At 41.1% G+C, this 17,989-nt stretch overlaps 1 long non-coding RNA gene across 1 annotated transcript in view; it reads right to left on the bottom strand.

The window, feature by feature from the left end:
- The window catches only part of LOC132537726 (uncharacterized), a 215,740-nt gene that overhangs the window by 183,680 nt on the left and 14,071 nt on the right, over positions 1–17,989 (bottom strand). The window lies entirely within an intron of this gene.

The following is a 17,989-nucleotide window of genomic DNA, read 5'->3' as shown; positions in this document are numbered from 1 at the left end:
AACTCGGGACATCATCATGGGAAAAAGCATGTGTACTATCTGAGTGAGTGATTTGCTGGCCCACTGGTAAAAGATTTGATTGTGGTTTTTTTGTTTGTTTGTTTTGGTTAACCTGAGTACTTTTCAACTCTGGCTTGTGGTGCAGGGGCTTGAACCTGACATGTTAGAGCCTTAGGCAGCAGAGTATCTTTGTATACCCATTATACGATCTCCCCTCCCCTGTAAAATACACTTTTAATAATAAAGATCCGCAGTCAAACAGTACTACTAGTAAACTTCTTGATAAAATAAAAAGTTGAGGGAGTCGGGCGGTAGCACAGCGTGTTAAGCGCACTTGGCGCAAAGCGCAGGGACCAGGAAAAGAATCCCGGGTTCGAGCCCCCGGCTCCCCACCTGCAGGGGAGTCGCTTCACAGGTGGTGAAGCAGGTCTGCAGGTGACTGTCTTTCTCTCCCTCTCTGTCTTCCCCATCTCTCTCCATTTCTCTCTGTCCCATCCAACAACGACGACAACAATAATAACTACAACAAGAATAAAAACAACGGGCAACAAAAGGGAATAATGAATAAAATTTAAAAATAATAATAATAATAAATAAAATAAAATAAAAAGTTGAAATACAAACCCCCCACAACTAACTAACAGCATAAATAATAGGAAAGAAGATGGGGCACAGCGATAGCAGCGTGTTAAGCGCACCTGGTGCAAAGCGCTATGACCCATGTTAAGAATTTGAGTTCCAGCCCCTGGATCCCCACCTGCAGAGGATTTGCTTCACAAGCGGTGAAACAGGTGTGCAGGTGTCTTTCTTTCTGTCCCCGTCTTTCCCTCCTTACTCGATTTCTCTCTGTCCTATCCAACAACAACAGCAATAACAAGGGCAAAAAGGCAATAAAAATGGGGAAAATAGCCTCCAGGAGCAATGGATTCATAATGCAGCCACCAAGACCCAGCATTAACTCAGGAGGCTAATAATAATAATAGGAAAGAAGAGAGTACTTTCTTTTTTTGAAATCAAGAACATGACAAGAATGTCTCCTCTTACACACAAACCAGTGTGATTATGCTTCAGAGTACAAGATCAATGCACAAAAATCAATTGTTTCTATACATTGGCAATGAAGAATGCAAAAATGAAATTAAGAAAGCAATTCCGCAGGCAATGGAATAAATAATAATGAAATACTTAGAAAAAAATCTAACAAAAGTGTAAGCCTTGTGTCTTGAGAACATTAAAGACGTTAAGGAATATCCAAATAAACAGAAGGATGAGTGGCTTGTAATTAACAATCAGAAAATTTAATTTTGTTAAGAAAGTCAAAACTCCTTACTGTCAAATGTAAAACATTAATTCCCCAATAAAGAAATTAAAAAAAAAAAGAAAGTCAAAACTCCCAACATGGGTCTACAAATTCAATGCAATCCTTATCAAAAATAATCTGGCTTCTTTGCAAAAAAAGAAAGAAAGAAAGAAAGAAAGAAAAAAAGACAAGCTGATCATAAAATTAATATGTAAAATCTAGTGGCCCTGGATTACCAAGGCAATCTTGGAAAAAGAGAACAAATTTAGAGTATTTGTCCTTCCTGATTTCAAGACTTACTGTAAATTATCAAGACATAAGAGTGTTATCATAAGGAGAGGAAAGCTAGCTAGTTAACCTGGATATCAGGTAAGTTAGTAGGCAGGCAGGTAGACAGGCACATAGCTAGAACTAAATTTTAAGTCCTTAGGTTTAAAGCAGGTTGATTTTTCCACTACAGAGATAAAATTATTCATTAGAAAAATGGTTATCTTTTTCCAAATATGTGACTGGTGATTATTGTGGTGGAGATTATTTTATAGTATGTGCAAAGGTTGTATGTCTGAAACTAAAATCATACCTCATTTTTAAGTTGCTCTAGCAGACGGCAATTAACACAACACCGCTGCAAGTGCTTAACAGGAAAAGAAAGCATCAAGAAGTAAATAATTTAACTTTGGTCTCCGCTAGCCCTGTGTCACCACTGGTACATGATGATGTCCCAAATTTAACCAGAAAGAACTGCCCAAAGGCCAAAGAACCCAGCTGAGGCATGCCATAAAGAACACTCCAGTTTGAACATACAGAATGAGAAGTAAAACGCAGAAGAAATCTAGAGAAACAAATAGTAAAAACTGAAGACTAGACCAGGCTCACCCTGATAATGCTACACTAAATAATATCCCCCACTTCAAAGCGGACATCCTTAGTGGCATCGGAAGTCTTCTTCTGGGACATGTAAGAAGACACAGTCACAGATCTTGGGCTTTATGGAATGCACAACACTTCAGGACCATTATTTTCCTTATGACAATGTTAAATTATTCTCTGACATGATTATAAGATTTCAAAAAAAAAAAAAAACCTGCCACATAGAGAGTAACTTGTTCACAGGTGTTCATGGCAGCTTTTTTCATGATAGAAAAAAAAAAAATGGAAATATCCCAAATGCCCATCATCTGATAATGAATAAATAAGATGCAGTTTCATGCACTGCAATACTGTAAGGTAATTAAAAGTGAAATACTGACACATGCTATAATATGGATACACCTTGGAAACATTATGCTAAGCAGAAGAAACCAGCCTCTGTGTGTTTCTCTCTCTGATACACACACACACACACACACACACACACACACACACACACACACACACACCCACTATAGAAATTAATTTTGTGGAATATCAAGAATAATTTATTTGTAGGGACAGAAAATAGATTACTACTTTCCTAGGACTCTGGGTAAAGGATTTAGGGGGAAGAAGAGAGAAACAATTAAGTATTGAACTTCTTTGGTGGACAATAAGATATTCTAAAATAACTAAATGATATCTCAATGAAGATGTTGAAGAAAACTAAGCAACTTACAATGCTGGTGACAATATAACAGGTCTTCCTCAACAGGAAAGAAGAAGAGGGACAGCTGAAAGGCAGTCATAGGGAACTAACCAAGCTTTGCTGGCTATGTCCTTATTCTTGGTCAGTGGTGATTCCAGGAGTGTTCAGCTTGTTACTACTCACTAAACTGCACATTCAGCACATACGCACTTTTCTGGACTTACGGACTACTTTAACATATCAAATGTAAGCCTATTTGTCCACATACAAAATGTAAACATTAAATATTTTTCAAAGAATTTTAAATGTTTCTTTTCTATACATTTTTAAAATATTTATTTTATTTAATATAGACAAAAAAAAATGAGAAGGGTAGGAGGAGACAGGGAAAGAGAAAGAGAGATACCTACAGCTTCTCCACTCATGAAGCTTCCACTCCCCCAAGGACTCGAGCGAAGGTCCATACCCACTGTAACATGTACGCTCCACTGCCCATCCACCTGATAAGTGTGTTTCTATTCATGCCAAAAAGAAGTAAAAGTAGTTTCATACAACAATACTGAGCATTTTCTAATAGCAATGGAAAGAGTTTAAAAGATACATGAATATATCTTAAAATTTAAAATCTAACAAGAATTGGTGGTAGATTAAAAAGCACAAGCAAGATGCTGACCAAACAGACTTCCCTGGACAGACGACCCCATCAATGTGCACTGGAGCTCCACTTCCTCAGAGCCCCACCCTACTAGGGAAAGAGAGGGGCAGACTGGGAGTATGGACCGACCAGTCAATGCCCATGCTCAGCGGGGAAGCAATTACAGAAGCCAGACCTTCCACCCTCTGCAACCCACAAGGACCCTGGGTCCATACTCCCAGAGAGATATAGAATGGGAAGGCTATCAGGGGAGGGGATGGGATATGGAGATCGGGTTATGGGAATTGTGCAGAATTGTACCCCTTATTCTATGGTTTTGTTAAAAATAAAAAGCACAAGAAAAGATGGTGTTAAGGATTACTTGTTACCTCCTTGTTATCTGCTAGATTTCTTTGTCTTCAGCAAACAGACTAGAGTTAGGTGAGTGGGAATAAAATCTACTCATGGATATACTGATTCCGAGACTCTGTAAGACCCAACTGAAGACATCAATGAAGAGCTTCATCTACAGGCTGGAACTTATGAGGTGTTCAGTTTGAACACAGTGCCAATTTTTTTCTTTCTATCTTTGCTTTTCTAGGTATGTTCCACAACCCTCAATATGCCTAAGGGAGGTTATTTTTATAAGTTGCCTCATTTTTTTTTTTATCTCTTGACCTTTGGGGCTGGGTTATCCTGGTTGAGTTTGGCTAGTGGGAGGTACCAGAAAGAGGTCAGAGGTTGGAAAGAGAATAAGTTCATGCCTAGGGGCTATTATAACTTCCAGCATTTGCTAGCTCCTATGCACTTTACCACCTCACATACTGGTTTCTCTTAATTCCTACCCCACTTCTGTAAATAGGTCCATTATTGAACCCTCCTAAACAGGTCCATTAGAAAGCACCATCTGTTTCCTGTCAGGATCTTGACTTATTCAGTAATTGGCACAAGAAGTGGCTCTAGGAAACACCCTTAAAATAGGATTTGAGGATGGGGTGGCTGGCATATTTGAGGAGCTCACAGATAGCTTCTTTGCTTCAGGAAATAGGACACTGATAATCTCTGGCATGCTATGACATCGTGATTAGTCAAATAATCACTGGTGGTGGCATAAGATGAAATACAGATGCAATGAAGGCGTTGGGAGATCAAGTGACTGTGGCACTTAGTCTCTATGGCAACAATGGTTATTACAAGGACTGTAGCAGGGAAGGAGAAGAAAATGGAAGGCCTGCTTAAAAACATGAATGGAAAATCAGAATGCTTCTACAAAAGAAGACTCCCTTCTCTCCAGTAGCTATGGGGCAGAGACGAATGAGAATCAAGCCCAAAGACTAAAGTAATTGCACAGTCATTAAAGACTAAAGTCAACTGGAAAAGAAAAAAAAAAAAAGGAAGTAGCAGCTACTGTCTTATTCAGATGCTTTCAGAAAGAGAGTAAGACTCTAATATTGATGCACTGCAGCAGACAAGGCAAAGAATAAAACTTTCAGATCACTAAATTGTCAGTGTACATACACACTAGGTCATTTCAAAGTGTTATTGCAAAGGTTATGGATTAGGCCCAGTATCCAGAGAATAGTGTCCCCATCCAAAGGGAATTTAAAAGGAAAGAAAATTGCTCACTTGGTAGGGCAACATTTGGTAGTAGTCTGCAGGACCAGCAAGAACCAGTTAACTGAGCTTAAACGTGTGAGAATTTACAGCTAATAAGAAACAAATGCTAGGAATGTTGCCGGGGGTCTCTCAACTATAGCTACATAGAGCAATCAATGAGAAAGAAGACATGAATAATAACTAGGTCTGGGGATGGCGAGGTGGCATACCTGGTTGAGCCCACATGTCACCGGGGATCCCACCTGCAGGGGGAAAGCTTTGCAAGTGATGAAGCAGTGTGGTAGATCTCTCTCTTTCTCTCTCTCTGCCTCATTATCTCCCCTACCCTCTCAATGTCTGATTGTCTCTATTCAATAAATAAATAAATAAATAAATAAATAAATAAAGGTAATAACCAGGTCCTACCCACAGAGTCGAATTTTTGTATCATTAAGGGATGGACTTCGGGACTCCTGAAGTTCCCCAGATTATAGTATCAAACCAGAGTTGAAAAGCATTGACAATGATGGATGAATCTAGAGTTTAAATACTATTTAAAGATGAGACTATTAAGTCTACTTATTTCTTTTTTTTTTTTTTTTTGCCTCCAGGGTTATTGCTGAGGCTCGGTGCCTGCACCATGAATCCACTGTTCCTGGAGGCCATTTTTTCCCCTTTTGTTGCCCTTGTTGTTGTGGTTATTATTACTGTTGTTGATGTCATTCATTGTTGGATAGGACAGAGAGAAATGGAGAGAGGAAGGGAAGACAGAGAGGGGAAGAGAAAGATAGACACCTGAAGACCTGCTTCACTGCCTGTGAAACGACTCCCCTGCAAGTGGGGAGCCGGGGGCTCGAACCAGGATCCTTACTCTGGTCCTTGTGCTTTGCGCCTCATGTCCTTAACCTGCTGCGCTACTGCCGACCGCAAGTCTACTTCTAATAACCCACTCAATTTAACTCTACCAATCAAATAGTGAAAAGTGAAGTCAGGTTATATCAATATCCTAGTCTTCTTACCTCAAAGTGCATAACCTCAGTAACATTTATAAAGTCCTCTAAAGGACCCACAGGACACTTCCCCTAACCAAAACATCATTAAAATCTCTACCCTAAGTGCCTTCTATTGACCAAAGATTCTGCAAAAGTATACTAATAAACAATAAGAATAAAGTGCTCCAGGGAGTTGGGTGGTAGCACAGCAGGTTAAGCACAGGTGGTGCAAAGCACAAGGACCAGCATTAAGGATCCCGGTTCGAGCCCCAGGCTCTCCACCTGCAGGGGAGTCGCTTCACAAGCAGTGAAGCAGGTCTGCAGGTGTCTATCCTTCTCTCCCCCTCTCTGCTGTCTTCCCCTCCTCTCTCCATTTCTCTCTGTCTTATCTAACAAGGACGGCATCAATAACAATGAAAAACAAGGGCAACAAAAGGGAAAATAAATAAATATAAAAATTTTAAATAAATAAAGTGCTCCCTATAACTATGGGAATAAGAATGTCAGTGTGACAGAGGCCAGATCAAAGGGCTTAGACATCAGAATCAAGGTGTTTAAAAATCTCATTAAGAAAGCAAGTCTTATTTGCAAGTCTCTCCTTATTTGCAGATGACATGATAGTATACATGGAAAAAACTAAGGAATCCAGCAAGAAGCTTTTGGAAATCATCATACAGTAAGGTGTCAGGATACAAAATTAACATTCAAAAGTCAGTGGCATTCCTCTATGCAAACACTAAGTTAGAAGAAATTGAAATCCAGAAAACAATTCCTTTTACTATAGCAACAAAAACAATAAAGTATCTAGGAGTAAACCTAACCAAAGAAGTGAAAGACTTCTATACTGAAAATTATGAGTAATTATTCAAGGAAATTGAAAAGACACAAAGAAGTGGAAAGATATTCCATGTTCATGGGTTGGAAGAATTAACATCATCAAAATGAATATATTACCCAGAGCCATCTACAAATTTAATGCTATCCCCATCAAGATCCCAAGCACATTTTTTAGGAGAATAGAAAAAATGCTACAAATGTTTATCTGGAACCAGAAAAGACCTAGAATCGCCAAAACAATCTTGAAAAAAAAGAACAGAAGCAGAGGCATCACACTCCCAGATCTCAAACTATATTATAGGGCCGCTGTCATCAAAACTGCTTGGTACTGGAACATGAATAGACACACTGACCAGTGGAATAGAATTGAGAGCCCAGAAATGAGGCCCCACACCTAGGGACATCTAATCTTTGACAAAGGGGCCCAGATTATTACATGGGGAAAGCAGAGTCTCTTCAACAAATGGTGTTGGAAACAATGGGTTGAAACATGCAGAAGAATAAAACTGAATCACTGTATTTCACCAAATACAAAAGTAAATTCCAAGTGGATCAAGGACTTGGATGTTAGACCACAAACTATCAAATACTCAGAGGAAAATATTGGCAGAACTCTTCCACATAAATTTTAAAGACATTTTCAATGAAACAAATCCAATTACAAAGAAGACTAAGGCAAGTATAAACCTATGGGACTACATCAAATTAAAAAGCTTCTTCACAGCAAAAGAAACCACTACCCAAACCAAGAGACCCCTCACAGAATGGGAGAAGATCTTTACATGCCATACATCAGATAAGAGTTTAATAACCAACATATATAAAGAGCTTGCCAGACTCAACAACAAGACAAAAAATAACCCCATCCAAAAATGGGGGGAGGACTTGGACAGAATATTCACCACAGAAGAGATCCAAAAGGCCGAGAAAAACATGAAAAAATGCTCCAAGTCTCTGATTGTCAGAGAAATGCAAATCAAGACAACAATGAGATATCACTTCACTCCTGTGAGAATGTCATACATCAGAAAAGGTAACAGCAGCAAATTCTGGAGAGGGTGTGGGGTCAAAGGAACCCTCCTGCACTGCTGGTGGGAATGTCAATTGGTCCAACCTCTGTGGAGAACAGTCTGGAGAACTCTCAGAAGGCTAGAAATGGACCTACCCTATGATCCTGCAATTCCTCTCCTGGGGATATATCCTAAGGAACTCAACACATCCATCCAAAAAGATCTGTGTACACATATGTTCTTGGCAGCACAATTTGTAATAGCCAACACCTGGAAGCAACCCAGGTGTCCAACAACAGATGAGTGGCTGAGCAAGTTGTGGTATATATACACAATGGAATACTGCTCAGCTGTAAAAAATGGTGACTTCACCATTTTCAGCCGATCTTGGATGGACCTTGAAAAAATCATGTTGAGTGAAATAAGTCAGAAACAGAAGGATGAATATGGGATGATCTCACTCTCGGGCAGAAGTTGAAAAACAAGATCAGAAAAGAAAACACAAGTAGAACCTGAAATGGAATTGGCATATTGCCCCCAAGTAAAAGACTCTGGGGTGGGTGGGTGGGGAGAATACAGGTCCATGAAGGAGGATAAATGACATAGTGGGGGTTGTATTGTTAAATGGGAAACTGGGGAATGTTATGCATGTAGAAACTATTGTATTTACTGTTGAATGTAAAACATTAATTCCCCAATAAAGAAATAAATTTAAAAAAAAAAAAGAAGAAAGCAAGTCTTCTAGGCGGAGGGTAGATAGCCTAATGGTTATGCAAACAGACTCTCATGCCTGAGGCTCCAAAGTCCCAGGTTCAATCCCCTGCACCACCATAAGCCAGAGCTGAACAGTGCTCTGGGAAAGAAAGAAAGAAAGAAAGAAAGAAAGAAAGAAAGAAAGAAAGAAAGGAAGGAAGGAAGGAAGGAAGGAAGGAAGGAAGGAAGGAAGGAAGGAAGGAAGGAAGGAAGGAAGAAAGAAAGAAAGAGGAAAAAAAAAGCAAGTCTTCTGACCTGTATTAACCTATGTCAGCGACATTTTGGTCACTAGTTTTGTTTCTTCAAACTAGTGAGCAGCCTATTTGAGGCAAGCATGCATTTTCTGTCTAGTGTTAAAACGCCAATTCTTAATGGGAATTCACAGCTTCTTATCCAGTTTCAAGATGTGAGTCAGTGTGCGTGTCCAGAGTGCCTTCATGAAGGAAAACTTGCTCTTCTTTGGGGAAGGACCTACAGCTGAGGCACTGATGAACACTGAGTATGATTGTCAAATCTTTTAGATGTGACCTGTAGTCATTGACCAGGCCGGCTGTACAAAATGGTAAATGCTCAGTGTTTTGGAGGGATTGTTAACAAAAAGCTGTGAACTGCTGATATAGATGTACTTATAGATATACAAATAGTTATGGATCAATTCAACCCATGTCTATGGCCTTCAGAGGACTATGGCATTTTCTGCTAGAGGAGGGTAGGGACACAAAAATCTAGTGGTGGGAATGGTGTGGGATTCACCCCTATTATCATAATCCTTTAACACATTACTAAATTACTAAAAAAAGAAAAAATAGTGAAAGAACAAAACAAAGCAAGGCACTGATGTTGTGTCGTCTATTTCCAACAGAGGTATGGTGTGTATAGGATTTTCCACACCACTCTGTTTGTAAGCAAGATGGCTAAGAGCTTAACTCCAAGGAGCTCAGTGCTTACCTACACTCTAACCAGGAAGAGCACAGGATTCCACAGGTTAAGGGCTCCATCGCCCAGTCACCTTTTATTTCCAGTGCCACATGCAGGTACCTGTGCTTCTAACCAGCTGGCTATACTGGTAACATGTTCTCAAGGCACCTCCTCAGATATTCATCTCAAGTCCAGATTGTTATTAAGGTTTGTTTGTTTGTTTGCTTGTTTGCCTCCAGGGCTATCGCTGGAGCTCAGTGCCAGAATGATGAATCCACTGCTCCTGGAGGCCATTTTTTCCCTTTTGTCGCCCTTGTTGTTGTGTTTTTATTATTGTTACTGTTCTTGGATAGGACAGAGAGAAATGGAGAGAAGGAGAGGAAGACAGAGGGGTAGAGAAAGACAGACACCTGCAGACATACTTCACCACTTATGAAATGACATCCCACCCCCGTGCAAGTAGGGAGCCAGGGGCTCGAACTGGGATCCTTACAGGGTTCTTGAACTTCACACCATATGAGCTTAACCTGCTGCACTACCTCCCTACCCCATTCTTAAGTTTTTACCAATCAGATGCAAATAAGATTCACGTTGACTCCCCTCACAGAACTCAGGAATTGTGTTTAATCACTAGATCACCAGTTTATTACAAAGAAAATCATCCAGAAACTACCAGATGAAAAGATATGCAGAGGGAAGTATGAAGAAAGGACACAGAATTCCCATGCCCTCTCCCGGCATGCCCGTCTCCCCAAATCCCCCACCCCATATTAATGACAGCAAACTTACCAAAGGTCTTCTTTTTGGGTTTCATGCAGATTTCATTACAGGACATTGATGATAAGTGGCTGCTGATATCTCTCTCTTCCCTCCTCTCTGGAGAGCCCTACACCTCCAAATGTTGCCTTACTTCAATTGTAAAAAAATGTTCTTATTTACTTTTTATTGAACAGAGACAGAGAGAAATTTAGAAGGGAGGGGAGATAGAGAGGGAGAGACAGAGAGACACCTGTAGCCCAGCTCACCACTTGTAAAGCTTTCCCCCTGCAGGTGGGAACCAGGGGCTTAAAACTGGGTTCTTGTGCACTGTATGGTGAACACTTAACTAGATGCACCACTGCCTGGGTCCTCAAATTCATCTTTATCACCCTCAACTCTTAGGGAATTCTATGTTCCTTGGGTGCTGTGAGCCAGGGAGCTGGATGAAGATAAAATATGTATGAGAAACATCTTTTGGTCATTTGAATAACCAAAATATGTGTTTCTAATAAATTACAATATTTCAGGCTCTGTTTTCAGATGTAGTATCTTTACTGGAGAAAAAGCAACATCGCCTCTGCCATTTTGAATGGATTTTTCAACGTGTTCCCATACCAACAGCACAACTTATAAAGCTACTAAAAATACTAGTTCCTAAGACCCACTTCAAATAAAGTAAGTACAAAACAAAACAAAAAACCTGTAGGAGTTGGACTCAACATTGGTGGTTTAACAAGCCTTGAAAATCATTTTATTTTATCATTTATTTCTTTTTCCTTGTCCTGTTAGAGCAATCTTGATTTAGAAGATACTTTCCCATCTAATTCCTACCATGAAGAATATTCCAAAGCAGTTTGATTTTCACAAGGCAAAAGGATAGAAACCTAATCTTGCTGAATAATTAACTCTCATGCTCTCCTTTGTAATATAAACTAGGGAGGCTTAATCATCTCTGTGTCCCATAAAAATTCATACTGGTCTTAACACAGGTTAATTGGCTCTTCGAGTGAGAAGCTCAAAGTACTGGATGACCTGCTATGGCCCATGGGTAGAAAGGTTAAGAGATAAACCCTATAAAAAGTTCAAGAGTCTGAACCTACCCTATTGACACATTTATAAAGTTTAAGTGGTCTGCAATGGGACAGGATATTTCTTCCTAGCCTGGGAAAGAAATGACTGAAACTTGTACCACCTACTTCTGAAAGTTAACACATCTTGCAAGGTCATTTCAAAGCATAAGAGGACAATATATTATGTTTAGTCTGGATGATCTCACTAATTCATTGGCTGGTTTATAAACCATCCTAAGACAATAGATAGATAGGGGCACGAATTCAACTGGCTTCTATGACAGGTCTATGTGTGAGTGCTAACTGCGCTACCCCTTGGGTCTTACGACCAGTAGAAGCAGTTGTTTAGAGATAAGCAAAGGAGTTCTATGGATCTTCTCAGAAAAAAAGTCATTAGAGGTGTAAAGCTATACACAGTTATTCTACGGTTTTGGTTTTCACCATTTTCTACAAAAATTTTATCTCGGTTTGAAATTTTACTTTACTCTTTTAAGGAAGTTCAATTCATCAAGAGGATATAATTCCAAATATGCATGCATCCAAGAATCTGTGTATCTAATAATACTAGTTTTACAGTGCATGACTAAAAACTAGTAAGAACTTCTGAGGAAATAAGAGTCATTAGTATTTCTCTCCAATAATAGAATGAGTAGACAGAAAATCAGTAGCTTATAAAATACCAAATGGTATTTATTACCAATGCATTGAACCTATATGACAGATCTTTCAACATCACACACTTTTTTTTTAAGTGGACATCTTCAAAGTAGTGGTAGATAGGTCACCAGATAAGACATGTGTTTTACTCTGAGTTCAACCCACTTTCAAACCCTGACACCAACTGGTGTCTCTTTTTGCATTCTTCCTCTGTCTGAATGAAAAACAAAGTGTATATAAAAGGGTTAGCGGGGGGCTGGCTGGTGATGCACCCGGTTGAGCACATGTATTACAATGCACAAGGACCTGGGTTCGAGACCCTGGTCCCCACCTGCAGGGGGAAAGCTTTACGAGTGGTGAAGCGGTGCTGCAGGTGTCTGTCTCTCTCCTTCTCTATCACCTCCTTCCCTCTTGATTTCTAGCTGTCTCTATCCAATAAATAAAGATTAAAAAAAATTTTTAAACGGTTAGTGGGGGCCAGGTGGTAGTGCAGCGGGTTGAATGCACATGGCGCAAAGTGCAAGAACCGGCATAAGGATCCCAGTTTGAGCCCCTGGCTCCCCACCTGCAGGGGGGTTGCTTCACAAGTGGTGAAACAGATCCGTGAGTGACTATCTTTCTCTCCCTCTATCTATCTTCCTGTCCTCTCTTGATTACATTATTTGTTTTCCTTTTTAACTTGATAGGACAAAAATTAAGAGAAGGGGAAGACAGAGATGGAGAGAGAAACAGAGACACCTGCAGCACTGTTTCACTACTTATGAAACTTCCCTCCTGCAGGTGGAGACCAGGGGCTCGAACCTGAATCATTGTGCATGGTTGTGTGTATGTTCTACTACGTGTGACACCACCTCATCCCCAAAACTAAACTTTTTTTTTATAATATTTTTAATATTTATTTATTCCCTTTTGTTGCCCTTGTTGTTTTATTGTTGTAGTTATTATTGTTGTTGTCGTTGTTGGATAGGACAGAGAGAAATGGAGAGAGGAGGGGAAGACAGAGAGGGGGAGAGAAAGACACCTGCAGACCTGCTTCACCGCCTGTGAAGCGACTCCCCTGCAGGTGGGGAGCCGGGGTTCGAACCAGGATCCTTATGCCGGTCCTTGTGCTTTGCGCCACCTGCGCTTAACCCGCTGCGCTACAGCCCGACTCCCAAAACTAAACTTTTTAACCAAATAGTACCATACCGCAAAACAAGCTATGAACCAAATAACATATCATAAGGAAATTTTAAAATCTGTTGAAATAAAAATCTAACAACAATTTATAGAATATAAATAAGTAAGACTTAGACATTTACAACACTTCATTGATATTATAAAAGCACAAATGCCTTCCATGTGTGAGTCTGTATTTACCTTTATTTATTTTTTTTTTTAGATAGGACAGAGAGAAATGGAGAGAGGAGGGGAAGACAGAGAGGGGAGAGAAAGAGAGACACCTGCAGACCTGCTTCACTGCCTGTGAAGCAACTCCCCTGCAGGTGGGGAGCCGGGGTCCCTACACCTGTCCTTGTGCTTTGTGCCACATGCACTTAACCCCTGTGCTACCGCCGGACTCCCTATTTATCTTTATTAAAATTAAAAAAAAATGTTTACAATAGTGGAAATGAATGAAAGTGAAAATACAGTAAAAAAAAAATCACAAAACCGAAAGATCTTTCAAAAAATTAAAAAGAAAAAAGCTAAATCTTAAACCAGATTTATCAAGACTCGATAGAATCATCCAGTGTGAGTTGAATTCTCAGTTAAACAAGATGTTCTTTCAATTTTTCATCTACTTCCCAACTACTATAGCATCTCTCAGAATATCAGGTGCAGCACGGTGCTGTGTGATAGCCATGTTGGAAAGCATCAACAGGTCTTACCTGTCAACCAACTTCCAAGTCTAATGCTAATTCCTGATATGTTACCATCCATCTAGGGACAAGACTGTCATATTTTAGATAGTAGAGACTTTCCCAGTAAGGACTGATAAGTTCTCTGGATATGTGTTTGCTATCTATGCCCATAATGCTTTCTGGCCATCATCGCAAGTGTGAACCTAAGTCATGGTTCATCCACTGTCAAGAATTTCACACATCCCCCTCGCTCCAACCAGATATGACGTTTAACAACTGAAGTGAGACTTTGGACTCACTCTCAAGGAATTCATGGGTCATGCCAAGTCTCCCATCTTTCAAAAGCAACTCGTTTAAAAGAGCTACAGTAGTCAAGCGCACATGTTACAATGCGCAAGGATCCAGGTTCAAGCTCCCAGTCTCCACTGCAGGGGGAAAGCTTCATGAGTGGTGAAGCAGGGTTGCAGGTGTCTCTCTGTCTCTCTCCCTCTCTATCTACCCCCCTTCCACTCAAATTCTGGCTGTCTCTATCCAATAAATAAATAAAGCTAATAAAAATTTTTATTAAAAAAAAAAGAGCTACAATAGTCTTGACAATAGGACAGACTATAAGACAAAAATTCATGGCCAGGACCCTAGAAACACATTTTCCTAAATAACTCACTAAGTAAATGTTTGTTTTCCATTACCTAGACGGTGGATTTGTGGCATTTGTAGTCACAGTGATAAATAATAGTAATAATAATAACAAAAAAACCTTCATCATGGAGACTATTTAGTTTTTACTAGAAGGTGAGTCTCCATCCTGACCAGCTTAGACTTTGCATAGTGTTAAGACAATAGGTAGATCATTTACTACACCATGTAAAAGGCCATTGGGTTGCAACTCCACACAGAAAGTTATAAGAAACTCATCAATTTCGGTCTATTAAACTACAGATTGACTGGTAAATCGCAAAATATTCATTAACCAACAGTCCTAGCAGATGAACAACTCCAATATCCTAATGAAATCACAAAGTAGTCAGTTTATGAAAAAAATAAATATGTGTGTCACTCATCCTGTGAAGAATGCCATCTAATTATGGGTGAAACCAAAAAATATGAAGTAGGTGATAGAAGAAGGAAATTCAGGCTTAGGGACTTGTTACTGAAGTAAAAATTGAAATATGTCTGTTACCCACATATTGTGTGTGTGTGTGTGTGTTGTTTTGTTTTTTGTTTGTTTTTTGTTTTTCTATCTTTCCTTCAGATGTTATGTAAAGAACACTGCTGGCAAACAGTTTCATTTTGCCTATAAATGCAGCTTAATTACCATCAGTTGAAGATGATAATAATAATGTCTATGATGAATTCGTATGTTTCCTCTTCTTCTTCTTCTAGCGTTTGCCCTTCTTCTGTAGCCAGCGTCAGGTTGAGCCTGATGTAAAGTTTCGAGACCTCCTTTGAATCTGGAGAGGTGGCAGTCATTGACTATGTGGGTCATAGTCTGTCTGTAGCCGCAGGGGCAGTTCGGGTCGTCTCTGGCTCCCCAGCGATGGAACATAGCGGCGCACCGGCCATGGCCTGTTCGATAGCGATTGAGGAGGGCCCAATCATAACGTGCTAGGTCAAAGCCGGGTTGACGCTTGCAGGGGTCTGTGATGAGGTGTTTGTTCTTGACCTCAGCTGACTGTCAACTCTGTTTCCAAGAGTCTGGAACAGAGAAGTTCAGTGTAGGCGTAGGGGACCAGATTGGGTGACGAGACGTCAAGCGTTGGACAGGGTGGGCGAAGATATCCGCGTATATTGGCAGGTCTGGTCGAGCGTAGACGTGGGAAATGAACTTAGATGATGCCGCATCCCCATGAATATCTGGCGGGGCAATGTTGCTGAGAACTGGCAGCCATGGAACCGGGGTGGAACAGATGGTTCCAGAAATGATCTTCATGGAGGAATATAATTTGGAATCGACCAAGTAGACATGGGGGCTACGGAACCATACTGGGGCACAGTATTCTGCAGTGGAATAGCATAATGCCAGAGAGGATGATCGTAGTGTGGAAGCGCTCGTGCCCCATGAGGAGCTGGCCAGTCTTGCAATGATGTGATTCCTCGCGCCCACCTTTGCTGCAGTTTTTATGAGATGTTCGTGAAATGACAGGGTGCGATCGAGAGTAATGCCAAGATAGACTGGCTGGGCTTCATGCCGGATTCTCGTATCGCCAAGCTGCACATTAAGCTCATGCAAGGCCAAGGCATGGGGTAGATGGAAAACAGATGATACCGTTTTTGCAGTGCTAGGGATTAGTCGCCATTTTTTACAGTAATCAGATATCAGAGACATGTCTTTTGTGAGTGTTTCGGAAGGCAAACTGGCGGCTGTTCAGTGATCTTACCAACAAATCTATTCCTGCAATTCCAATTAACTCTATCCCCTCTGAAGATTCCTACAGGCGCTTCTGCCAAGCCATCTTCAAAGCAGCTTCCCAAGCCATTCCTCGTGGGAGACGTGCTAACTATATGCCTTGTCTTGATGCTGAATGCGAGCAACTACTAAAGCAGTATGATGAGTCGGGCGACCCAGATGTGGCTGACCATCTCATTGCCTCCCTGGATGCAGCACGCCAAGCCCGCTGGCAACAACTCACGGAAAGACTGAACTTCACCCACTCAAGTAGGAAGTCCTGGAAGCTTCTTCACAGACTGGGTGCCGGTAGCCAACCCCCTCCCGTCTCCCATCCTCCCGTATCTCCAAACTCAGTGGCCAGTCACCTAACTCAAGTTGGACGTGCTAAGATCGACCCAGTCTGGAAAAGAGAAATTTCCCACGAGTGGTCATCCCACTTCCGGTTATCTTGTCCATCTCCAAAACTCTCTCCCTTTACACTGTCTGAACTAGAAGACGCTTTGAAGAGGGTTAAACGGGGAACAGCTGCTGGCTATGATAACATCACCCCAGAACTCATTCTTAACCTGGGTCCCGCGGCAAAGAAGTGGCTCGCTTCATTCCTGTCCCACATCTTGGAATCTGAGTCTATGCCCAAAGTTTGGCGTCGTGTGAAGATAATAGCGGTTCTGAAACCAAAGAAAGACCCAACACTGGCCGCCAGCTATAGACTAATTTCTCTCCTCTCCATGTGTTACAAACTCCTTGAGAGGCTGCTTCTGTCACATATTTCTCCTCTTACAGAGAAATTCCTATCACCCGCCCAAGCTGGTTTCCGCCCAGGAAGATCTACCTGAGAACAAGCCCTGGCCCTCTCACTTACATTGAAAATGGATTCCAGACGGGTGCTGTCTTTGTTGATCTCACAGCAGCCTACGACATGGTCTGGCACTGTGGTCTCCTAGTCAAGATCTCAAGATGCCTGCCTCCATGGGTGGCCAACACTATATCATTTCTTCTCAAAACAGAAGATTCCGGGTGCATCTGGGTGACAAGTCTAGCAGATGGAGACTTGTCTCAAGTGGCCTCCCCAGGGCTCTGTTCTGGCTCCTATGCTATTTAATATTTACATCAATGACCTCCCAGAAACTTCAAGGAAGTTCATCTACGCCGATGACATCTGCTGTGCAACTCAGGCATCCAAGTTCGACATCCTTGAGGAAACACTCACAAAAGACATGTTTCCTCTATTGGAGATGTAATTATTTTTTATCAAAACAAAAGCCACACGGATATTGAACAGAAAGGGATGGCAAGAACATACGGTTCATTTGCCCTTTTTTGGCTCACAATATTCCAGGATTGCCGGGATAGCCTGAGGGTGCTTCTTCCTGAGCTAGTGCTCTCTGGGTTGGAGAGAACTCAACTGGAGCCGATCTAGGCTGCTGCGTGGGAGAGGGATCAGGAACTTGTGCCGCACTAACTTCGCAGGAGATACACTCTGGAACCCTCGGAGCCGGAAGGCAATTTCCAAGTGTCTTTAATCAGAAGAGCAGCTATATTTATACTCTCCAAGTAGGGTGGAAACAGGATATGACATAGAGAGGGTGGAGCAAAAAGGGAGTGGTGGAAGATCAGGGTGTGACAAGGAGAGGGGGCAGAGCAGGATTCTACCACTTGGTGGTTCAGGAAT

Source organism: Erinaceus europaeus, chromosome 3, assembly GCF_950295315.1.
Source record: "Erinaceus europaeus chromosome 3, mEriEur2.1, whole genome shotgun sequence".
NCBI classification, from domain to species: Eukaryota; Metazoa; Chordata; class Mammalia; order Eulipotyphla; family Erinaceidae; genus Erinaceus; species Erinaceus europaeus.
Note: the sequence above shows the minus strand (reverse complement) of the source record. Positions and strands in the feature narration are given on the sequence as shown.